The 26188-nt window shown below is 43.9% G+C and overlaps 1 non-coding gene across 1 annotated transcript; it reads right to left on the bottom strand.

Annotated features, from left to right (window-relative positions):
• Window positions 1–24302: 24302 nt before the first annotated feature.
• Window positions 24303–24440, bottom strand: LOC119948360. The gene has a single exon (XR_005456761.1). It is a non-coding gene; the product is annotated as a small nucleolar RNA SNORA7 (small nucleolar RNA).
• Between the last annotated feature and the right edge of the window lie 1748 nt (window positions 24441–26188).

The following is a 26188-nucleotide window of genomic DNA, read 5'->3' as shown; positions in this document are numbered from 1 at the left end:
TGATGCCAATAAAGTAGAGAATTATTTTTGTAACATGAAAAAATACAGTCTCGGCCATTCTTACTCTACTTGCAGGGCTTAAAGGAAATTCTATTTCATAATAACAAGCTGGATCACACATTAACAGCACACTGCTATGGTTCTACATGAACACTTCTGATTTTACTTAGAAGAAACATCCAGAGACACCCATGGGGACAGCACTAAGAAAATGGGATTGTATTCTTTTGATTCCTCCCTGGCTTCACCTTGTTAAAGGAAGAAACTATTCAGCTGAAAAGAAAAACATGATGAGGAGACCCGAGTGCCATTACTTTGGAGTGCTGAGAGGTGGAGAATGCAATCCCATTGGTCTCAGTTTTCTGCCACAATGGCCCTTTATGAGAGGGATTAGGGATGCCTTGAACTGATGCAGCATTCATCGCTGCTCAGGACAGCAATCTGGAAAAAGGACAATAAAAATCAGTTTATCGTAAGGTTAAATCACCAAAGATGTGTTAGATTGGCTTTTCAGATTGTTTCTCGTCAGAGGAGAAGAATGGGGGGGGGGGGGGAGGAGAAATATGGTCTAAACGCTGATGGGTTTTTTTTTTTCATTTTGTTTTGTTTTTCTCTGTGCAAGATGTAGCATTCAGAAAACATGTTGAGCGAGTTGAGGCATTAAAAAGATCAGTCTTTGGCTGTTGAATGAAAGACTGTTGTGCATGTGACTCACATACTAAAATGGAAATCTGCCTTTAAAGCCTATTTTGCTGCCTAATTATATATACACAAAATGTAGCTGTCTGTTTCAATCAAATCATAGGAAAAGGAATAAAACTCCTCTTAAGATGCAATTTTCATGGTTTGTCATAACCTTAAAACACATTGCTGGTGCTGGTGGAGGAAGTGCAGCTGCAAGGTCTTGATAAGACTCTAGTCATTGTTTTTCTTTTAATTATTCCTTTATAAAGACATTCTACCTCCTGCTCAGAATCAGGAAAATTAGTGACTTTCCCTCTCTCTGTCTCTCTCTCTTTCTCTCCCCTCCCCTTCTCTTTTCCCTCTTCGTTTTTCATTGAAAGCTAGTTGATATGCATTTCCGCAGTAGTCAGCTGCCAAAGTAGCTATAGAAATATAGAAATAATACTGAAGAAACTACTCTAACTGTAAGCTTTCAGGAGTGCTCCCAAGAGGAAGCCTTTACCAAATTTATGCTTGGAATTAAGCAGTGCTCTCCAAAACACAAAATAGACTGCAAGCAATCTTAATAAAACATCTAGTTCCAAGTAAACAACTGTTTGCTCTCAGTTTTCAGGGAATCGTTTTCTTCCTAGAGTGGACAAGATTTTTTTCATCCTTCTTGGTTTCTCGAACCTTTTCGGTCATGTCATTTGCATGGGAAAACAATGTAATAATGTGCCTGAAAAGCTAATTATTTTTTCCATCATCTAATATATGCAGGATTTTTTTAGAATAACTTAGAATTGTAACGTTTAATAGGCCGTTACTAATTTACATCCTCTCATTGATACAAATCATTAAAATGAAATGATTTTTTAATAGCTTAATATATATCTAATTGCTGTTTCAAACTTTCCAACTCTGAAGACAGTGTTGGATGTGTCACCAAGGGATTGGAAAACATTCTGCACTGCTACCGTTTCAGAAAGAATGTGCAATTCATTGTGGAATGGGTCAATTAATTACATTTTTTTAATCAGAAATTTTCTTTTCAAAAAACCAAACTCATCTTTGTCTTCATCAGGTATCCTTGCCGGCTCTGCGTGCAGTAAGCTCTTAATAAATACAACTGACTGACCGACTGGAGAGGTGTAATGGCTCAGGGCTAAGTGCCAGGCAGCCCACCCAATTGTATCTCAGTTTACCCCCATCAGGAAGGAAGGGGAGGTTGGCATATCTGTTTCACCTTTGAGCCCAGCATAGGGTGGGTTTTGTATGGAGCCACTGCTGAATGCCTTGGGTGGGTTGGGTGGTGGTGGTGGGGTGAATAAAGCTGAGAGTGTATTCCCAAAGAGGCAAAAATTACAAGCAAAAGTAGGCCACTGATACCCTCAGCATAACCTCCTCTGGCCCAAGAGGCACAAGTTTTGCATTCTCCTCTCTGGGTCCTGGAAGGTGCTGTATATACTTGCTCATCTGCTTCAAGGACCAGGACATGGGACCCCATCTCATCTCAATCTACACTCACTCCCTCAAGGAGCTCATTTATTCTTCTGGATTCAACTGCCACTTCTACATGGATGACGCCTCAGTTTCCTCCAAGACATCTCCACATGGATGTCCCGTTGACACCTCAAGCTGAATAAGTCCAAAACTGAACTCCTCAATCAATCGATCCATCAATCAGTGGTATTTATTGGAACACCTACTGTGTGTAGAGTACTTTACTAAGCCCCTGGGAGAGTACAATGGAGTAAGTGGACGTGATCCCTAGACTGTAAGTTCATTGTGGGCTGGGAGCGTATCTATTGACTCTATTATACTGTACTCTTCCAAGCTGTTAGTACAGTGTTCTGCACATGGGATGCGCTCAACAAACACAATTGATTGGTTGATTGATCCCTGCACTCAAGTAGGCGACAATCTGGTGAGGGGTGAGACAGACCCTGATATAAATTATAGAGAGGAAGGAATAGCATCTCCTTTTTAAAGAAATGGTCATTTTTAAGTGCATACTATGTGCTAGGCACCATACTAAGCACTGGGGTAGATACAGTTTAATCAGGTTTGGCACAGTCCATGTTCCACATCAGGTTTACAGTTTTAATCCCCATTTTACAGATGAGGTAACTGAGGCACAGGGAAGTGAAGTGACTGCCCAATGTCACACAGCAGACATATGGCAGAGTCAGGATTAGAACCCAGGTCCTCTGACTCCTAGAACCATGTTCCTTCCACTAGGCCACATTGCTTTTCCTCAACTTCCCTCCCAAATCCTCTCCTCCACCTAACTTTCCCATCACAGTTTACAACACCACCATCCTCCCCGGCTCTGAAGCCTACAGTGTGACTTCTCCTCCTCTGTCAACCCTTATATTCAGTCTATCACTAAATCTTTTTGGGTCTACCTTCACAGCATTACCTCTCCATCCACACAGCTTCCACACTGGTCCAGACCATTCCTTTCCACATCAAGCAGAAACTCCTGGCCATTGGCTTCAAAGCACCCCATCAGCTCTTTCCCTTCTGCTTAGCCACTCTCTTCCCCCAATACCCCTCAGCTCACCCACTTCATTCCTCTCAAACTAACCTACCCACTGTGTCTCATTCTTATCTCTCCCACTACTGACCACTTGGTAACATCTTCCCCCCCCCTGCCAGAAACTCCCTCCCCCCTCACATCTGACAGTCCACAGCTCTCCCCATCTTCAAAACCCTCCTGAAATCACATTTCCTGCAGAAGGCTTCTCCCGATTAATTTCCAATCTCTCCAGTTTATATCTCCCCAGCTGCCACTTCAGCATTTCCAACACTACCTAAGCACGTAAGTACTCATATCCTCCTTTAGTACTTATCAATCAATCAATCAATCAATCGTATTTATTGAGCTCTTACTGTGTGTAGAGTACTGTACTAAGCGCTTGGGAAGTACAAGTTGGCAACATATAGAGACAGTCCCTACCCAACAGTGGGCTCACAGTCTAGAAGGGGGAGACAGAGAACAAAACCAAACATATTAACAAAATAAAATAAATAGAATAGATATGTATAAGTAAAATAAATACATAAATAAATAGAGTAATAAATATGTACAAACATATATACATATATACAGGTGCTGTGGGGAAGGGAAGGAGGTAAGACGGGGGGATGGAGAGGAGAACGAGGGGGAGAGGAAGGAGGAGGCTCAGTCTAGGAAGGCCTCCTGGAGGAGGTGAGCTCTCAGTAGGGCCTTGAAGGGAAGAAGAGAGCTAGCTTGGTGGATGTTGGGAGGGAGGGCATTCCAGGCCAGGGGGATGACATGGGCTGGGGGTCGATGGTGGGACAGGCGAGAACGAGGCACGGTGAGGAGATTAGCGGCAGAGGAGCGGAGGGCGCAGGCTGGGCTGTAGAAGGAGAGAAGGGAAGTGAGGTAGGACACAAGTCTGTTGCATTGTACTCCCCCAAGTGCTTAGTACAGTGCTCTGCACACAGGAAACAGTCAATAAATACCACTGATTGATCAACTGATTGAGCACCAACTCACATGAGTTGGTTTTTTTTATGTACACAACCTCTTTTCCTTTCACCTTCCACCTCTGATTTATTTCAGTGTCTGATTCCCCTGATTGTTAGGTCCTTGTGGGCAGGGATCATAATGTACACTGACCGTGTGGTACGGTACTCTCCCATGTGCTTAGTGCAGTAACCCGCACATGATAAGTGGTCAATAAATGCTATTTATCGACGGAGGTTCCTCATATGGCACCTGCTTTCTCTGGCCCAATTCATAGATGTCTCTCAAGTCTGGACAACCTGTAATTTCCACGGTTTGTGCACCTACACCCACATATTTATATTTAGGTATGCACCTATACATACAGATCCAAATGAAATTACAACCTTGACGCTGCCTTCCTGCCATTCCACTGCTTGCTATTGGTGGCAGGGAGGGATAGTCTCGGTGAAAGAAAGAGTTCAGCCACTGGTTTCAACCCATTAAACAGGCATTCATTCATTCGGGAGTGTCGAGAAGGAGGTGGAGAAAGCTTGCTCTTCTCTCCCTGCTCCCACAAGTGTGTAGTGTGCTCCACAGGAATGACACACAGAAGAAGCGGGCTAATTCTTTTTTAAAGAAATGAGGAAAAATAGGAGGCCTTTAAGAACATTAACTCCCCTCCCCTCTGATTCCCATGGACTCAGTGACTCATAGAACCCAGTTTCATATAACATTACACTTTCCAAGAGTGCATCTGTGGTGTTATGCAAGTTTCCCTATAAGAAATTGGATACTATTTACCGGCCAGTTTTTCTCCCCGGTCCACAAAGAAGGTCCACAAGGAGGAATGATACGCTAACTCTGAATTTTCTCATTTGGCAAATTGAGGTCAGACTCTTCACACGGGCTTGGTGTGATTTCTGTGATTTAATTTCCCTCTTCTGTAGGAGTACAAAATGTATTTTAAACAATAAAGTGAGCCATTAATGGAAGTGTGTGATGGGTGACATGGGAACTATTAAAATCTGTTGCTTACAATGTAAGTTCATATTGAAATATGTTGCTGATGAACGTTTAAGGCTGCAGGGGTTCACAATAATGGTAGCCTCTCAGGCGAAACATTACTCTCTTAATGGGGCCACGTGGACATGCTAGATGAACAACTTGGCGACTAATTTTGAAGTATTTAAGGTTTTTTTTTCCACAATTCCGAATGCTCCTATTTCATCTGTTTTTGTGCTGTCGGAATTCTTAAAAAACAACCACAACAATAACAACAACAAAAAACCTCGCCGTTCTGCTTGCTTCTCATTCAGTGGGAATAATAAGAAAACATCATTTCTCTCCTGGACAAAAATTCAGACTGCTCAAAGACTTTGAAGTTCAGCCAAACTCCCTTGAAATCAGGTGTCTAAAGAAAGCCCAGCAAAGCATTGACAGCACTAGCGGACACCGTGGTGGAATAAACCAATCCAGGCTGCAGACTCCCTGTAGCACGGCTAAGCTCTTTGGTTCCAGTGCCCTCTCTGTCTTTTACCAAATGTCTAATTTCAGATCCGTTGCATGCGCTTTCCTTGTAGGGTTTAATGTATGTGATTAATCTTGACTTGGCTTAATTCTGCCAGGAATGTGGCTCTGACCTCAGCTGAACACTGGCAGAATGATTAACGTTGCATGAACTGGGATATTTTTTACTTGGGCTCCTGCATAAACGCAAACACACGGTATTCAGTTGCAGACCTTTGCTCAATTGAAAATGTACCATGGTTTAAAAGAGTAATGTTTCAGATGCAATAAACAACGTTAGAGGAAACATGGCTCTTGTTAAAGAAAATGCTGTTTCAGGCTAAAGTCCCAGTGATCATAAAAGATATATGATGCAATAAACAAAATGAACCACAGGCAAGACAGGTCCATTCGATGCCTAACCACTGATTGAATTTTCCAACACTCCTGGACACTGTGCGAGATAAACTATTCACAAAAGGTCCATGTTAAATATAAGGTTGTCATTTCTTTTTTATTTTTAGAGTGAGGTTCAAGAACTGTATGCGTTTCTGCTATTGGTTGTGCTTTTGAATTTTTTATGATGTGCAAAGACTGGCAAACAGTTGCTATGATTGTCAAATGTCTTAAATCAAGTAGGGAAAATGCAATAAAACACAGTTTCCATGGCAACCCATTGTAACCCAGTCCCTCTGGATTATGAGCCAGCTCACATCTATGATCATTATTTGTTGACAGGCATAATTTGAGCCTAAAAGCATTAATTTCAGAGATAAAACTGGATTGTTGAGCTAAGTTATAATAATGTTTAAATATTTCCAAGGTAGTGGCAGCAAATCAACACTCGTTATGTTACTATTTAAATAATGCTAATGACCTAAATGAAAACACTGTTTTTTTATTTACAAGCCCTTCTGTGAATGTACAAGATTACAAACAGAAAATGACATGTTTTTATGCAGCTAAAAGAAATCCAATAAGAGCCATTATATGGTATGATATTCAGCTATTTTAATCAAATAATAGTCTCTGAATTTTAAAACCATCGAAATACAAAGATCTCTCAAAACCATACTGGGGGATAAAACATGAATGATAACATCAACAGCTACTTCATCCTTTATTTAAAATCACACAAGATTTGACAAAGATATAAATGATCAGCTTAACTTTGCATGGATGGCCTGATTCCTCCTCTTCCCCCTACCCCCAATCTCTCCACTCCTTTCCTACACAGGATAGATAGTGTGTGCGGTTTCTGCAGCTGAACTCAGAGGCATCAGCTGCCGGCACAGGCACTAGCCCCAGTCGCTGATTCCCCGGAGCTGCATTTGACAATGTCTCCAGGTCCGGAGCTTCATTCTCGCATTGACACTGATTGGAATGGGCAGTGCTGGTTGGAAAACGGACAGGGTGAGGGTGAGGGGACTCTAACCAGGTTCCTCTTTCTTTCCTGTTGCCATGGCCCAGAAGCTCAGCCCCAAGAACAGCGATCTTCTTTGTTGGGGCTTGAGGAGGTGGGAGTCTGGGGGAAGACGAAAGGGGAGGTGTGGTCCAGACCCACATTACCACAATCTGGGGTCAGGAGTGGTCACTGCTCAACAGTCAACCAATGCTACTTATTGGGTGTTTAGTGTGGGCAGACTACTTTACAAAACGCTTAGGAGAGTACAATACAAGCTGGGTTCTAATCCCATCTCTGCCACTTGACTGCTGTGTGACCATGGGCGAGTCGCTTCACTTCTCTGCACCTCGCTTATGTTATCTGTAAAATGGGGATTAAGACTGTGTGTCCAACCTGACAGCCTTCTATCTACCCCAGTGCTTAGTGTAGTGCCTGGCACGTCGTAAGTGCTTAATAAATACCATTATAAAAAATACAGCAGAGTTGGTACATGTGATCCCTCCCCACACGGAGCTTAAAGCCTACAGGAGAGGACAGACATTACCACAATCCAGAAAAGGGAAAAAATAGAGTATAATGATATGTCCATTAGCTGGGGTCAGTGTATTCTGCCCAGTTCCTCAACCCTGAGGGCCTTAAAATATTTGGGGTATTCCCATCTTTTTTTTTTCCTTTTCATTCTTTCTGAAGTGATGAGGATCTTACCTTTGCCCTGGTATGTAAAAAATCAGCATACAGTGTGTGCCCATATCTTGCCTGAGAAATGGATTCCAGTACTAACAATGCAAGATAACAATGCAAGACAAGGGAACATAAGGAGCAGAAGCTCAGCTTTTCATTAGTGAACTATGACTAGGGTATTTATCATACTGAAGCCAGTGGTGGAGACTGCCTTTCTTTCATAGAATAACTTCCTATTGTAGGTACTAGGTGCCATATGGTAGACAAACCAGAAACAGTAGGTATGAGCACGATTAACAATATCCTAACTTTATACAGCACCTTTCTTTGAAGCGACATGGAAACAGTTCACAGATTTACCTCAAATAAAAGTTGGCCACAATTTCATTTTCTTTGATATGATCCCAAAGGGGAGTTTCTCTGTAACCATATTTGAAATCCTCATTCAATTCCACTACTGTCCAAGGTCAGGTTGACACAGTTTGTGTCGCTGAGGTAGAATGCCAGGGAATAAACATACCTATTGTGAGACTTTATATCATTATCCAGCAGCAGGTCTTGAACAATGATTGGATCGCTGTGACCACGTGAGGTGCCAAGTGCTGGGCTCACTAGTAGTTGATTCACCCAATTGGCTAGCAGTACAATCGATGGTTTGTATATCAGGTTTTTAAGCCACCTCTGGACCCTTAAATAAATTCTCCACCAGCGAGGAGGGTCACCTTTGAATACAAAGGACAACTACGATCAACTGTCCAGATTGTATTTTGTCTTAAAATAATTAAAGTGGCCAATCCATTTTGGCATTAAAAAAAAAAAAACAGGTTGCAAGCATCAGACTCTGTAAACAACACAGCTGAGATTTGAAACATGAAATAAATGTCTGAAGACATGATGCATTCAAAATGGAGAGTTCTACCTGCCATATTTTGTTACTATGAGCAATTGTTTTCCATTTTATAGATAGTGTCAGACAACCCAGAAAGTTTGTATCTGACACTGATTTATTTTACTTCATTCTTTTAGTGCAAAGTAATGTACTGTGCAGCATGAACCCAAGACCTGCACATCCACAATTACTCGACCTGACCTGCGGGTATCTGCAACAAAGTTGTGGGTCTGGTTGTATAATTAGAGTCTCTAGGCAGGTTTGGACTGGGTGCAGAAAGGGCTAGCAGTGATTACTCGCTAAAATAGCTGAATTACAATGGGTGGCTAGTTTGTGGGGCGGGGCGGGCAAGAGTGCCAAATTCAGAACCTGGGCAGGTCACTAGTGGGAACTAACAATGTATTTGACTTTACAAAGGCTCATGTACCATTTTTGTATTTGCTTCAAGGTGTCCATTTTTGACTTCACCAAGCAAAATAATATCACTGATAGAAAGAGCGGGTTGAGAACCGAAGCCCCTATTGTCCTGAAAGAAAAACATGGACAGAGTACTTGTCTTTCGTATCTGAGATATGCGGCCATCGCTTTGGACGTGATTCAGATTAACCTTTGCATCATCTGCCCTTGGGCTGAGGGTTCAAGCATTGCCCATTTTAGAGGCAGCAAACTCACATTTACCACTACCTAAATTTCTTAGGAAAATTTCCAGGGATGCCTGCACCTGGGAGCCTAAAATCAATCAATCAATCAATCAATCAATTGTATTTATTGAGCACTTACTGTGTGCAGAGCACTGTACTAAGTGCTTGGGAAGTACAAGTTGGCAACATATAGAGACGGTCCCTACCCAACAGTGGGCTCACAGTCTAGAAGGGGGAGACAGAGAACAAAACCAAACATATTAACAAAATAAAATAAATAGAATAGATATGTACAAGTAAGATAAATAGAGTAACAAATATGTACAAACATATATACATGTAACATATATACATATAACATATATACATCTAAAAGAGAGGGAGAGAGAGAGAGAATCTGGCATTCCCTCAGTCACCTCCATTCTGAGCACAACCAGCATGTCCATAAGAAAAAAACGGGATTCCTTCCCTCTTTCCTCCATCTCCCTCACTCCCACCATCTCAGTGGACCCCCTTCCATCTCCCCATCCAAACTGAACCAAGCCCACCATCCAATCTTTAAATCTCCTGGACTGATGAAGTCCTACACCCCACTAATAATGACCCTGCTTACATCCAGCAAGTTCATGCTCTCTTCACCCATACTGTGGCACTCATAACCACTTTGAAATACACACAAAAAGACACACACACACACACTCATTCACCTGCTTTGTTTGCTTACCTCATGAATACTGCTTCTCCCATAATGGGTTTGTCACAGCAAATCTATCAACGGTATTTATCAAGTACTTACTGTATGCAGAGCACTGTACTAAGTGCTTAAGAAAGTATATAGAATTGGTAGAAGAGATCCAGGTCCTTGAGAAGCTTAGAACCTAATGGAGGAGAGAAACATTAAAATAAATTACAGCTAGGGAAAGCAGCAGAGCATAAGGATAGATGTACATAAGTGCTGTGGGGGTGGGGGAAGGGGTGAGTACCAAAGGGCTTAGTGCACAGCTGACATAGAAGGGAGGGAGGATAGGGTGGGGAGATGAGAGTTTAGTCAGGGAAGGCTTCCTAGAGGAAATGTGATTTTTAGTAGACTTTTGAAGATGAATGGAGTGATGATCTGTCAATCAATCAATGGTATTTATTGAGCACTTACTGTGTGCAGAGCATTATTCTAAGCGGTTGGGAGAGTACAACATGGTAGAATTGATTGACCTGATCCTTGCACTCAAGGAGCTTCCAATCTAGTAGATATCAAGGAAGAGGGAGTTCCAGACAGGAGGGAGGACATGTGCAATAGGTTGACAGTGAGAGAGATGAGAGCAAGGCACAGCCAATAAGGTGGTGTGAGAGGAGCGGAATGTGCAAACTTAGTTATAGTGGAGAGGAGCAAGGTTATAGTAGGAGGGAGAGCTGATAGAGTGCCTTAAAGGGAAAGAGTTTCTGTTTGACGCAAATATGGATGGGCAAACGAGAAGTTTTTGAGGAGATGGGAGACGTGCAGAACAGTTTTTTATAAAAATGAGCTGTGAAGTAGAGGGAAGTATGAAATGAAGAGGGCAGGGAGGTCAGGGAGAAAACCAAAGCAGTCAAGGCGGCATATAATGAGTGCTTAGATCAGCTTGGTAGCCATTTGGGTGGAGAGGAGGGGCAGATTTTAGAAATGTTCTTCCTTCTGCATCTTTTATATTTGTGCCCTTTAAACACTTGATATTCACCCCTCCCTCAGCCCCACAGAACTTATGTACGTATCTGTAATCTATTTATTTTAATGTCTGGCTCCCCTTCTAGACTGTAAGTTCCTGGTGGTCAGGGAACATGTCCACCAATTCTGTTGTACTGTATTCTCCTGAGTGCTTAATACAGTGCTCCAAACCCAGTAAACACTCAATAAATACCATCGATCAATCGATTGACTGATAGATGTTGTGAAGGCCTAACGGACAAGATTTGGTGACGGACTGAATATGCTCGGTGAATGAGAGAGATGAGACTCCAGGAAACAGGGGTAAGACACAGGGACCTCTGGTCACCCTTGACTAGCACATGTGGAAATCATCATCTCTGATCTCCTTTGGTTTCAGATTCTTGGATACAAATACTTTAAATGCAGATTAAAGTTGATAGGTCGGTAGATGCAGGACTTTATTTACAGACAACAGTAGCAGGTACCAATCACTAAGTTTCCTATCACAGCTTATGAAAATACTGCATCCATGAACTCGGGCATTAGCCGTCCCCAAGGGGCATGTCAGCAAGTGAAATACCAGACCATTCTGGCTGGTATCTTAGCCTCTGACTGGGCTGGGCATCGATGTTTGCATCACTTCACTCACTGTCCCTTTTGGACTAAAGTTTTGGAGTCCTTCCGGCAGTTCAGGCTCCTCTGCTATTCTCCTTGCCCCTGTATGGTCAACGGGGACCAAGGACCAGATATGCTACAAGGAGTCACTGACTGAATCTGGAAGAGTTGGCTCCATGGCAGCCTAACTTCCATTGAGAGCTCAGCCTGGGGTTCATCTCCCTCTCTGAAGCTGCCCACAGATCAGCCTGGCAGCCGTCTTGGACTGCTGATGCTCAGTTTAGATTATTAGTGTTACCAGCTGGGACAGCAGTTCAGCCAATTTGTGAGCGAGATTGCTAGGGACTCCTATATCTCATTAACTCTCAGACAGTCTTTAGACTCTAACGACGTATGGCCACTACTCCTCTGGACTGGGCTTGCTGGTCTCCAGAGTAAGATGCACATAAACACACACATTCTCTCTCTCTCTTTCTCTATTATCAGAGAACCTGTTATGAAGGAGAAATCCCCTGAGCATCCAGAATTGGGTTAGCCTTCCTAAAAAGCTCCCATCAGAAGTGAAGCCTAGATTGGAACTGGAGGAGGAGTCATTTGCAGAGTAATCACAACAAAGTTTAAACCAAACTTTTCTGTTCACTAGAAGCCTAAAGTGGAGCCCTTTTGATTTTCCCTTTATGGAGCAAAAGAGAGAGAGAGAGAGGACAAAGGCCTCCCCAACCCAATGGCCAACAGGAAATCCCAACAACTGTATGACTAGCTTTGGAGTGAGTATTTTCTCCCTTAACATGGGGAAAATGACTGAATCTCAGATTTACTTTTTGCTGCAAAAGTAAAACCCTAACTTTAGTATTACGAAGAAACGCTGTTATTTGGGGGTTAATGGTACTGAAGCTGTGCTCCAGGAAATTCCATCATTGTTCATCTCTGGCTTTTTCCTTCCCCATCCAACTTTCCTAAATTACCCTCTAGTGCAGGAGGCTGCTCTCAGGCTTTATTAATGCTACATCAGTAGGGGATCTACAGCTGAAAGCTCTTTAGCAGGGGGCGCTAACAATATTTTGATCTTCTCTTCTGCCTCCCTTCCCAGAGCTGCCCCGGCTGATTGGCCGTGGCCGAATTGCTGCTGCTGAAGCCTTTTCTGACAGGATACCCAGGCGGCAGCTCTCCTGTAGATTCCAGCTTCTCTCCAGGAACTGCCTGCCTCCAGCATAATGGGCAACAGTGAAAGCAGCCAACCTTGGGGCGCCAAGGTCAGAGTGCCTTTCATTCCTGCAATGATCAACCCCGGTAGCTCTTCCTCAGACCTGAGGAGAGAGAAGATAGAGGTCAAAAGGGCAATTACATTTCACATTGACTCCAGAAAGTGTTAGGATAGAAAATGGAAAAGAAAAACCCCATATTGCTACCCAACTGTACGGGGTTTTTTTTTCTGGGTAGTATTGGGAAAACCACACCGCTATCTCAGCCAGTGTAAGCATTACAACGTGAAAAAGCACTTTCCTGTAGCAGAATTTCCTGTAGCAGACGAGATCTTTCTTCTTCGACATTTAGTACTGTCAGCATATTGCAAAGGAATGTAAATGAGCTACACGATGTAGAACCAGATACAGCGAGCAAAGGCTATTAATTATGTTTAAAAAAATGTTAACCCTAGCAGACTGTAGAACAAGCAATTGTGTTCATTTCAATCTGTAATCAGTCCCTGCATTAGCATAACTTTATTTATTTAGCATTAAGGCAACAATTTAGAGAATATAATTTAGTTGGAAATGTCAGTAATTTTACAGTGGCATATTGTTGTTACAAAGCTACCTCTATCTGACCTTACAGCTGCCAGGCCTAATTATTTTAATTGTATTAATTGCACTGACCATTCTGGCTGTGTGTAATGTAATTACTATTACTCTTTAACAGCCAGCAAATCTGCATTACTGGGATTACTACAAAATGGGTCATAATGTTATTTTCCCAGACAGGCGCCTTTCCCATTTTGCATGTATTTTGAAAATCTAGGCTTTTCACAATTTCTCAGTAACCCACTCTGAGACTTGGTCCATATCTCTACTTTTTTTTTCACTTTGAAATAGGCTGGGAGACTAGAAAACTATAACTGATATACCTCCTTATCACTTTCACTGAGTTGATTAAAGCCAAGGTAGTTCTGTCAACAAAGGATTTTCAAAAATGTGGGAGTGGCTACTCCTCGGGGGAAAGACATGCTTCTGTATTTGTGCCCAGAGTCCATCTCCTAAAGCCTTAATAATAATAAAAACAATAGTATTATTAAGATATTTAATTGAGCACTTACTACACGCCAAGTACTAGGGCAGATGCAGTACAATCAGACCCTCAGTGCTTAGTATAGTGCTCTACACACAGTAACTGTTTAATAAATACTACTGCTACTTTTAGCAGTTGATATTCACCCCTCCACATTTATGTACATATCCATAATTTATTCCTATTAATATCTGGCCCCTTCTCTAGACTATAAACTCCTTGTGGGCAAGGGGCATGTCTTCAATTCGTTGTATTGTACTTTCCCAAGCACTTAGTACAGTGCTCTGCACACAAAAAGCACTCAGGAAATATCACTGATTGAGAGAGAGAGAGAGACAGAGAGAGACAGAGAGAGAGACAGAGAGACAGAGAGAGAAATTTGAGGTGCTTAGAGGAAGGAAACTTGGTGGGGCAGACTAATGCCTATGAAGTCCTGGGTTGTGAAGCTGGGAAAAGCAGACAGTGCCCAGGAGGTGTAGAAGAAGTAGGGGATAAGAAGTAGAATTAGAGAGGCAAGAAAGAATTGAACTTAAATCAAAATATGAAAGGAAGCCAGTGCTGAGGATCAATGAATGGAAAATAAAATCGGATCTACTGCAAAATCCAACTTCACTCCATTGAAAAGGGGAAAGAGTCAAACAAGACACGAGGAGCCATGGCTTTGAGCCATAGCCTTAGGGTTTCGGTAAACCTATTTGCAAGCTGCTAGAACCCAGTTGTGCTGATGATGACATATTCTTTTATAAAATCTAGGATTGGAGTACAGTGGTTTGGAAGTTTTTCCTTGCATTTCCTGCTATGCAGGTCTGATTCACCACATTCATGAGGTGTCTGGGAACAAGTAGTTCGAGTCCAGACCAGGAGAATCCTGGTTAGGATCTCACCAGTAACAGAGAATACAGAAACACCACGATAGCTTCTACAGTCAGTTCTTTTCCCCTTTCACCTTGAAGTTGGTGATAATGGTGGCATCCCTGAAATCCTGTAGCATTTCCTCATTGTTCCCTATGTTGAAAAAGAGTATTTGCAGGCAAGAGCTGCAGCAGCAGGCTCCCCTCTCTGCTTGTAAATCTCAGCTGGTGTCAGATCCAGGAGCTTTGCAATTCTTCTTGACTCTGACTGTAATGGTGACTTCATGAAGTATTAGATCGAAGGTTGTGGCCTAACAGGAAGGTTTTCTAGCCTTACTAGGATTTCGCCTTAGAATACAAAGAGTGGATCCAGAAGATCACTGAAATGTTGTGGCCTTCACCTCAGAATTCCCTTCTTGGGTAAGAGGAACCCAGGTAATAGTAATAATAATAATAATGGTATTTGTTTAGTGCTTACTATGTGCCAAGCACTGTTCTAAGTGCTGGGGTAGATACAAGGTAATCAGGTTGTCCCACATGGGGCTCACAATCTTAATCCCCATTTTCCAGATGAGGTAACTGAGGCCCAGAGAAATGAAATGGCTTGCCCAAGGTCACACAGCAGACAAGTGGCAGGTCCAGGATTAGAACCCATGTCCTCTGACTCCCAAGCCCATGTTCTTTCCACTAATCCACACTGCTTCTCAAATAGGTAATAATAATAATAATAATAATGGTATTTGTTAAGCGCTTACTATGTGCCAAGCACTGTTCTAAGCACTGGGGTAGATGCAACGTTATCAGGTTGCCTCATGTGGGGCTCACAGTCTTAATCTCCATTTTACAGATGAGGTAACTGAGGCACAGAGAAGTTAAGTGACTTGCTCAAAGTCACACAGCTGACAAGTGGCGGACAAGTAGGATGGTTGTGACGTAGCCACAGACCAAGGTGCAGATTAATTCATTCTCTGAGAACCTGACATTGAGTCAACTAGGTAGCTTTGGATGCTACTGTGTGATTCATTGATTGTATTACTAATGAAAGTCTGCAGCTCATCAGATGGTAGTCAATCCAGCACATAGCAATGGAGAAATATATTTGCTACAGGGTGACTTGCTAGAAGGATCCAGCACAATTCAAACCCTCAGAGTAGAGAATTATTTCTATCCTGAGTAATGAAGCTCCAGAGTAGCATAGATGGCCTAGTTTTAATATAGTTTTGCCACTTTGGCCATGGCATCCATTGTGTCGGGGAAGTGTTAAGTAATTACAGTGCTCTTCCTATCTCTTAGTTGTGAGTTCCTTGAGGGCAGGGATCGGTCTCCTAGGTGTTTACTATAGTGCTCTGCCCAGAGCAAGTGCTCAGTAAATACTATTGATTGATTGACAGGGCGTGGGTCCCATCTGAATTTCTTGCACCTACCCCAAGCCTTAGCACATAGCAAGTACTTAATAAATTCCATCACAAACAAGACTAAGCAACCCTAATGTTCCTCCAACTCATGCCTGTTGATTTGGGAACATATAACAATGTGAGTCAAAAATATTCACTTTCGGCAGAGATGAAATGAGACTACTGCGCCCACAGTCATCTGCTTCTTCATCTGAGAATGAATATTAAGATGAACTGAATGCCATGGCTAGCTCCCAAGGAGCTAGCAAAGAAAGTCCTGTCCAGCAAGCACATTAGGGACCCGGGACCTCCATGGAGATTTCTCCTGACAACCTCTCATTCCCCATAGACTGCTGTGAAGAATAAGCGTGAGGGGGTCTGTCAACCATTAGGACTCTTACTGTTGCAATTCAAAACAATGCCTAACCTCCAATCACTTCAATGGGCTTCAAAGAGCACACACACAAATAGTTCTCTTACAATAAACACCTAAAATCACACTGCTCATTTAGCATCCACTGATCCAACTGCATCAGTAACAGAGATGACACAAGTTACAACATATGCAACTTCACAAACATTTCAGAAATCAACAATCCACTCCCGAACCACAGGACGCTCCCTCTCTGCCCTTCAGAAACATTTTCTGGCCTTAGAGTCCCATGAATTGGGAATAACTGGAGAATCTAGACTGTAAACTCCTGGTAGGCGGGGAACGTGTCTACCGACTCTGTTGTAGTTTACTCTCTCAAGCACTTAGTACAGTGCTCTGCCCACAGTAAGCTTTCAAAAAATGCCATTGACTGATTGGTTGATTGAATCTCTGGGGCTCAGTGGGCTAGGCAACCAGCCAGGAAGTGTGGGCTGAGGAGTTGGAATCATTCAGGTTCTACCTTAGACAAGTCATTGAGCTACTCTGAGTGTAAATTTCCTTGTGGGCTGCAGAGGGATTGACAGGTGTATGGGAGAAAAGGCCAAAGATAGAGGGAGAGCAAGAAAACCTGGAAGAGAAACCCTCATCCTGAAAAGGAAAGGTAAAATGGTGAAAACATCAATCAGAGATGTCCACTCCACCCCTGCCCTCCCAACCCGCCTAAAACCAGCCCAGCTGGGACAAGCCATTTAGAGTTAAATAATGTCATGGCATTTGCTAAACAATCCCAGAATAAGAACAATGCTGCAAAGAGTAAAAATTGGCAGAAGTTAAGGGCTACACTGTCTGAGCATAATAGAAAATACCTCCTATATATCATTAACCCTAGATAATAAAATGGAGACTCTAGCAAAACTCTATTCAACTGTTCTGTGAATTGTAAGATCCTCACTAGATTGTATCTTGCTTCCATTGTCCTCTCCCAAGCCCTTAGTAGGTTCCCTATATGATTTAGGAACCTCCTGCCTCTGCCCAGGACAACTACACTCTTGTTTCTACCAGCAAATGGGAATGAGGGCTGGACAATTCTCAAAGAATATTAGAAAATGAGCAACAACATTCCTGGATCAGCCCCAAGGTCCATACGATTCAGGCCTTCCTGAAATCACAACTCTTCCAGGAGGGGTTTCCTGATTAATCTCTCAACTCCCCACCCTATTTCCCTTACTTTCTGCCACTTCTGCACTTCCACTTCACGTATCAATCAATCAATCATATGCATTGAGCACTTACTATATGCAGAGCACAGTACTAAGTGCTTGGGAGAGTAGAACACAACAGAGTTAGCAGAAACATTCCCTGCCCACAATGACCTTACAGTCTAGATGGGGAAACAGACATTAAGATAAATGTGATTTGTAATATATAATTTATAGATATGTGCATAAGTGCTGTGGGGTTGAGGGTGGGGCAAATATCAAATGCCCAAAGGTCACAGAGACAAATGCATAGACTATGCAGAAGGGACCTGGAGAATAGAGGGCTTAATCGGGGAAGGCCGCTTGGAGGAGATGTGACCTTAACCCTTAAACATTTGGGTACCCGTTGGTCAGAAGACTAGAGCATTGCGAGGAATTGTGTGACGGCCATCCATCTTCATGGTTAGGGATGGGCCATCGAACACTCCTAGCTTTCCCTTTGGGAATCGTAACACGGACTGCTTGTCAATCAATCAATCAATCAATCGTATTTATTGAGCGCTTACTATGTGCAGAGCACTGTACTAAGCGCTTGGGAAGTACAAATTGGCATCACATAGAGACAGTCCCTACCCAACAGTGGGCTCACAGTCTAAAAGGGGGAGACAGAGAACAGAACCAAACATACCAACAAAATAAAATAAGTAGGATAGAAATGTACAAGTAAAATAAATAAATAAATAGATAAATAGAGTAATAAATATGTACAACCATATATACATATATATAGGTGCTGTGGGGAAGGGAAGGAGGTAAGACGGGAGGATGGAGAGGGGGACGAGGGGGAGAGGAAAGAAGGGGCTCAGTCTGGGAAGGCCTCCTGGAGGAGGTGAGCTCTCAGCAGGGCCTTGAAGGGAGGAAGAGAGCTAGCTTGGCGGATGGGCAGAGGGAGGGCATTCCAGGCCCGGGGGATGACGTGGGCCGGGGGTCGATGGCGGGACAGGCGAGAGCGAGGTACAGTGAGGAGATTAGTGGTGGAGGAGCGGAGGGTGCGGGCTGGGCAGCAGAAGGAGAGAAGGGAGGTGAGGTAGGAGGGGGCGAGGTGATGGAGAGCCTTGAAGCCCAGGGTGAGGAGTTTCTGCTTGATGCGCAGATTGATCGGTAGCCATTGGAGGTTTTTGAGGAGGGGAGTAATATGTCCAGAGCGTTTCTGGACAAAGATAATCCGGGCAGCAGCATGAAGTATGGATTGAAGTGGAGAGAGACACGAGGATGGGAGATCAGAGAGAAGGCTAGTGCAGTAGTCCAGACGGGATAGGATGAGAGCTTGAATTAGCAGGGTAGCGGTTTGGATGGAGAGGAAAGGGCGGATCTTGGCAATGTTGCGGAGCTGAGACCGGCAGGTTTTGGTGACGGCTTGGATGTGAGGGGTGAATGAGAGAGCGGAGTCGAGGATGACACCAAGGTTGCGGGCTTGTGAGACGGGAAGGATGGTAGTGCCGTCAACAGAGATGGGAAAGTCAGGGAGAGGACAAGGTTTGGGAGGGAAGACAAGGAGCTCAGTCTTCGACATGTTGAGCTTTAGGTGGCGGGCGGACATCCAGATGGAGATGTCCTGAAGGCAGGAGGAGATGCGAGCCTGGAGGGAGGGGGAGAGAGCAGGGGCAGAGATGTAGATCTGGGTGTCATCAGCGTAGAGATGATAGTTGAAGCCGTGGGAGCGAACGAGGTCACCAAGGGAGTGAGTGTATATTGAGAACAGAAGGGGACCAAGCACTGAACCTTGGGGAACCCCCACAGTAAGAGGATGGGAGGGGGAGGAGGAGCCTGCAAAAGAGACTGAGAAAGAACGACCGGAGAGATAAGAGGAGAACCAGGAGAGGACGGAGTCTGTGAAGCCAAGGTCAGATAACGTGTTGAGGAGAAGGGGGTGGTCCACAGTGTCAAAGGCAGCTGAGAGGTCGAGGAGGATTAGGACAGAGTATGAGCCGTTGGATTTGGCAAGCAGGAGGTCATTGGTGACCTTTGAGAGCGCAGTTTCCGTGGAATGAAGGGGACGGAAGCCAGACTGGAGGGGGTCGAGGAGAGAGTTGTTGTTGAGGAATTCTAGGCAGCGCGTGTAGACAACTCGTTCAAGGAGTTTGGAAAGGAATGGTAGGAGGGATATGGGACGATAACTAGAAGGTGAGGTGGGGTCAAGAGAGGGTTTTTTTAGGATGGGAGAGACATGGGCATGTTTGAAGGCAGAGGGGAAGGAACCAGTGGAGAGTGAGCGGTTGTCCAGGAATCTATCCAGATCCTGATGATGCTCTGTATTTTATTGTCAATCGAAAAGATCCAGGTCTCTTACCTGCTATAGGTCCTTCCGCCGGCAACATGGAGAGAACAGAATTTGCTAAACAATGTTTTGCTTTCCCACTGGTATAGTAACCCTTAGTACAGCCCCCCTCGAGTGACACACCCAACAATGGGGGTTTGTGAAATGAGAGAAGGCAGTACAGTGTTTGTTGCTGAGGAGACGCCCACAGAATTTCTGTTCAACCAAAGGCCACAGGCACTTGCCCCTTCCTGTTGTTTCAATTTATGTTGCTGGTCACATGGGAGAACAGGGTGAGAAAACAAATCAAATGCCTGCTTCTAGCTGGTGGTGGGCTTCCCCTTCCTCTCCTCCTCTCCAACCTAAAACTAAAGTCTTATGTCAGGAGCAGTGCATGCTCCTTGGCTGAAGAGACAATGTTGTCTATTGGACACACCTTGATGTCTGAGCAACCCTCAATGGCAATTAGTGCAGGACACTTGCACATAGTAAGTGCTCCATAAATGCCATTGATTGATTGATGGGCACACCACAGATGGAAACTCACCATTAAAAGAATCACCTTCCAATCCAGTGGATCACTATATGTCTGTTCAAGATGTTGACAACAGTCTAAAGCTCTAAATGATATGGATCCTCAGGGATCACCTTTCTCTTCATCATCACACCAATTCCAATCAGTTAGCCATTCTCTAACTCCCAGTACCAAGACTTGGAAACTGGATTTTTCAGGAGAGGATCTGGGTTCATTTTATGGAAGCCAGTTCTCCCCCTGCAGAGGAGGAGAAGGGCTTGATGTGCAAAGGGTACCCTGGTGGGCTGTTTGGGAGGGTGGGGTGGAGCTGCTTTACCCTGGTCGCCATCTTGCTGTCAGAGCAGTAGCAGCGGGATGAACCTCTGAGTCCTTTCCAACCCACTCCTCTGTGCACCCCCTCTCTTTTCTCTTCTTTTTTTTTCTTTTTAATGTATTTGTTAAGCATTTACTATGTGCCAGGCACTGTTTTAAGCACTGGGGTAGATACACAGTAATCAGGTTGGACATAGTCCATGTCCCACATGGGGCTCACAGTTAAACCCCATTTTACAGATGAGATAACTGAGGCACAGAGAAGTGAAGTCACTAGCCCAAGGTCACACAGCAGACAAGTGGAGGAGCCGGGTTTAGAACCTAGGTCCTTTTTATTCATTCATTCAATCATATTTATTGAGTACTTACTGTGTACAAAGCACTATACTAAGCACTTTGGAGAGTACAATACAACAACAAACAGACACATTCTCTGTCCACAACGAGTCCACAGTCTAGGGTCCTTCTGAGTCCCAGGCCCATGCTCTATCCATTAGGTGACACTGCCTTGAAGCAGGATGGGAGGGGGGCTGGCAGGTGATCGGGAACGCCCGGGTTTCAGAACAGTACGATGGGTAGGGGGAAAATGAACACCTGCCATGCAAATTTGCATTGTCCGAGAAGGTTTCATCAAAGCCCAGTCAGCTCTGCATATATGGTCCAAATCTGCATAATGTCAGTACTCACAGATGTTTCCTTTTTGCACAGGCGGTAAAGGTGTAGGGTGAAATGTTATCATTCATTATTAATACCACAGCCTTGCTCAGAATGCTGGCAGCACGCCCACCTCGAACACTCTACATGCTGACCCCCGCCATTGGATAACATTCTAAGATGTGGGGATCATGTGTGCACACATATATGTGTGGCTGTTTCTACTAGTAGGTATGTATTGGTTGACTGCATGAGTGTATATATGTTTGTATGGGTATGTGTGCTATGTACGTGTGTCTATAACTAGATATATGCTTGAGTCTGAGAGAAGATATTATAAACCAGACCCCAAATGCAGAAAATGCAGTGACGGTAAATTGTATAATGACAGTTTTCACCCTTTGCCCCGATTCATCAAAATTATCTTTAAATTCTCCCTCCTATTTGGACTGTGAGGTCCACGTGGGACCGGGACTGTATCCGGTCTCATTGACTTGTATCTACCCCAGTGCTTAGAACAGTGCTTGACACATGGTAAGCCCTCAGTAAATACCAAAAAAAAAAAAGATAAGCTGTGCTTCATTTCAAATATATAGCACCATAATTTGGATTTTCCTCAATCCCCTGGAATGATATCATTAGGAAATAATGAAATTCAGATGTCTTTTATGGAACTGGGACATTACAATCCCTCAGACTTTGATTAAGGCAATGATTCCATTTTCTAAAACCCAAATCACTTCTGTCTTCCTTCTGCACTGACTGGAGGCTAAGAATTGCCCTGTTCCCTCTCCCCATCCAACCCGCTGAATGTGCTGATTTACCTCTGCCTGCACCCACTGTTCCACACTCTCAGGCTGGCCCCATGAAATGGCCTACCTGCTCCCTAGAAAAACAGAAAGTAACAGATATGTTTGTTGGGTAAGTACCAAGGTCAGGCTGTTCAGCTGCTGGAGCAAACTCGATTAAGAGTGGTGATAATCCTTTGAAAGATTGTAATTTATCTCCATTTGAAGGGCATTATCTTAGCTCTACAGCTATCCCAGGGAACAAGGTTAACAAATCTTCAGTGATGAATTTTTGAAAGCCATAGTCTGATCTCGTCCTCTTAAACCCTTCCAAGGGACTGTCAAAGACAATGAAATAAAAAGGGTCAAATTTGTACACAGGCTTACTTAATGACCTTTATCTGGGAAGCTGCCTTATGAGACACACCAGCATTACCTTCATTTAAGCAATTGCCCTGCTGTTTTTCAGTGAAGGGAGTCTCCCAGAGAGGAAGCAGCTGTTCCTCATGTGTACAGGCTTGGAGGGGAAGTATCCAGGCTATACATCTAGGCTATTCGGGTGTGGAGATGAAGGAAATCTTTGCCACCCTCCTGGCAAGTGAAGCCTGGCAGACCTATAATTGGATGACACTATCCTACCATGCCCCTAAACTCATTTCTGGACTCTCCGCAACCATCCCCATGCTTACGAGAAAGGGTCCGGGACTTTCCCCAAGACCCATCATGAAGGCACCTGGGGCAGAGAAAGGAGGATAGTTCTGTAATGGTGGTGGTAGTTGTAGTAGTAGTCATTCATTCAATCATATTTATTGAGCGCTTAGTGTGTGCGGAGCACTGAACGAAGCACTTAAGCACTTGGTAGTAGGAATGCAGCAGGGCCCTGTGGCTAGAGCATGGGCCTGGGAGACAGAAGGACCTGGGTTCTAATATCGGCTCTGCCACTTGTCTGCTATGTGACCTTGGACAAGTAACTTAACTTCTCTGTGCCAGTGTTCCTTCATCTGTAAAATGGGGATTAATAATAATGATGGCATTTATTAAGTGCTTACTATGTGCAAAGCACTGTTCTAAGTGCCGGGGAGGTTACAAGGTGATCAGGTTGTCATCATCAATCGTATTTATTGAGCGCTTACTGTGTGCAGAGCACTGTACTAAGCGCTTGGGAAGTACAAGTTGGCAACATATAGAGACAGTCCCTACCCAACAGTGGGGGGGCTTGCAGTCTTCATCCCCATTTTACAGATGAGGGAACTGAGGCACAGAGAAGTTAAGTGACTAGCCCAAAGTCACACAGCTGACAATTGGTGGAGTCAGGATTTGAACCCATGACCTCTGACTCCAAAGCCCGGGCTTTTTCCACTGAGCCACGCTGCTTACTGTCCTCTCCCATTAAGACTAAAACAGATTAAGACAGATTAAGACTGTGAGCCCCATGTGGGTTAGGGACTCTGTCCAACCTGATTACCTTGTATCTACCCCAGCGCTTAGAACAGTGCTTGACACATAGTAAGCACTTGATAGATACCATCATATTAGTAGTAGTAGTAATAGTAGTTGTAATAATGACAATAGTAGTAGTTATAATAGTAGCAGTAGTAGGAAGAGTACAGCAGAGGAGGTGTAGAGTCACAAGCTCACCACTGAGGGCTTTGGACAGAGGATGCTGACACCCTGAATTTCAAATCCATGAGCGTTAATGCAGCAGCTGATACACGTGAACCATTCCTAGGACCTTAGCATATCTCTGGCTCCCAGTGTCCTCCTTGCTAAACCCCTGATTGGAGTGGGCCTTTTCTTTTCTAAACTCTCTTGTCTTGTCTTATGCTGTCGAGTTGTCTCTGACCCATAGTGACTCCATGGACACATCTCTCCCAGAAAGCTCCACCTCCAACTGCAATAGTTCTGGTAGTGTATCCATTGAGTTTTCTTGGTAAAAATACAGAAGTGGTTTATCATTGCCTTCTTCCACATAGTAAACTAGAGTCTCCACCTTTGACTCTCTTCCATGCTGCTGCTGCCCAGCACAGGCGAGTTTTGACTTGTAGCAGATTGCCTTCCACTCACTAGCCACTGGCCAAACTAGGGATGGAATGGGTATGACTCTGCTTGACTCTCCTTCCTGTAGCTGAGACTGGTAGAGTACTGGAAACTCTTCAGGTGCAATCCCGAGAGGAGGTCTAAACTCTCTACTTGTCTTTATCTCTAGAGACACAACTTTAGAGTTATATTAATGCCTGTCTTCCCCTCTAGACTGCAAGCTCAGTGTGGGAAGGGAACGTGTCAGCCAACTCTGTCGTATGGTACTCTCCCAAGTGCTTAGTACAGAGCTCTGCACACAGTAAATGTGGAATAAAGTCCACTGATTGATTGAGTTCATTTTCTCAAAAGGTATTTCTAGGCTTTCACCAAAAGCATCTTCATCTCATCAAGTTCATCCTCGAGGGCCCGAATCTTTTCTGGGACTCCAGAGGGGGCCATCAGAGACCCCCAGGTCATACCCTCGTTTATGTCTTTCACTGTGCGACAAACTTGGGAGGGAAGGCCTTGTAGGAAAATAGCGAAGGAACACTGCATGATGGCCTGAATCTAGTAGGTAGACTGTTCAGCCACACGCCACTCAAACATTCCAGACCACACGAACCCATATGCCACCAGACTTCCCTGGGAAATGGAGATAAAAGGATTCTCAGCAGGAACGTAATACAAAGGCCCATAATTACAGGGGAATACCATGATCCTCCTTGATGTTGCCCCTCCCCCCCACCCCAGGGTGGCTGGGAAGCCCATTCCTTCTCTGAGCCAAGCGCAATAATGTTTCATCCCTCTTTGTTGTTTGCCCAACCTGACCCTCTTTGCTTTCCACTTTGGGCTTTTAATGGAGCGAGTGAGGCTGCAGCTGGGTCACTTCTGACGCATTTCTGACCCATCATTCCATTAGGGCTGTCTGGTGGAATCACCGGGAAAAACTTGCTATGGCTCCTGAAAAGTCACAAATTCCCAGCTGTAAAAAGAAATTCCGAGAGGTGAAAACATCAGTCCTAAATTGGGCAATGGCAATTTTGCTCAGTTTTACACCCCACTAACAAAACCCGGAGCTCAGGAAGATTGTAATCAAATGGAGCCCCTTTGATGAGACTGTTTAGTGTGTATGCAATTGAGAAGGATAAATAGAGGAAGTCTGTTTCCTCTCTCTCTCTTTCTCTCCTGTCTTCCTCCGGTTAGACTGTGAATCTCTCATGGGGCAGGAACTGGTTCCACAGATGTGTCCACAGATCCTCCCCAGTACTCACTACAGTGCTTCACACATTGTAAACCCTTAATAAATTTCATTATTATATTGATCAATCTATCCATTTCATCTTCCCCATTGGATTGTAAACTCCTTGAGGGCTGGGATCACATCCCATATTTCTGTATAACCTACAAGTGCCAAGTACAGTGCTCTCTGCACATAGTTGGTATTTGGCCAATGCTGTTGATGATGTTTGCTTTCTAATTATTTCTATTCAAGTTACACTATTGGAGACACCAGGAAAAGAGTTAGGTTACATGTTAGTTCTGAGTTGACAGGCCCTTCATTGATTAATTTCCCAATCAATCAATCAGTGGTATTTATTGAGCAATTACTGTGTACAGAGCAGTGTACTGAGTGCTTAGGAGAGTACAACACAATAGAGTTGGTAGACACGTTCCCTGCCCACCAGTAGCTTACCGTCTAGAGCAGGAGATAGGCAGTAAAATAAATTACAGGTGTGTACATAAATTCTGTGGGATTGAGGGTGGGGTGACTATCAAGTGCTTAAAAAGTACTGATCCAAGTGTGTAGGTGACACAGGAGGGAGAAGGAGTCAAGTGGTGGTGATGGCTATAGAGGGGGTAACTAACCTTTAGGAGGTCTCTTCTGCAAGGTCCATAAGGTAGTC

Source organism: Tachyglossus aculeatus, chromosome X4, assembly GCF_015852505.1.
Source record: "Tachyglossus aculeatus isolate mTacAcu1 chromosome X4, mTacAcu1.pri, whole genome shotgun sequence".
Lineage (NCBI taxonomy): Eukaryota > Metazoa > Chordata > Mammalia > Monotremata > Tachyglossidae > Tachyglossus > Tachyglossus aculeatus.
Note: the sequence above shows the minus strand (reverse complement) of the source record. Positions and strands in the feature narration are given on the sequence as shown.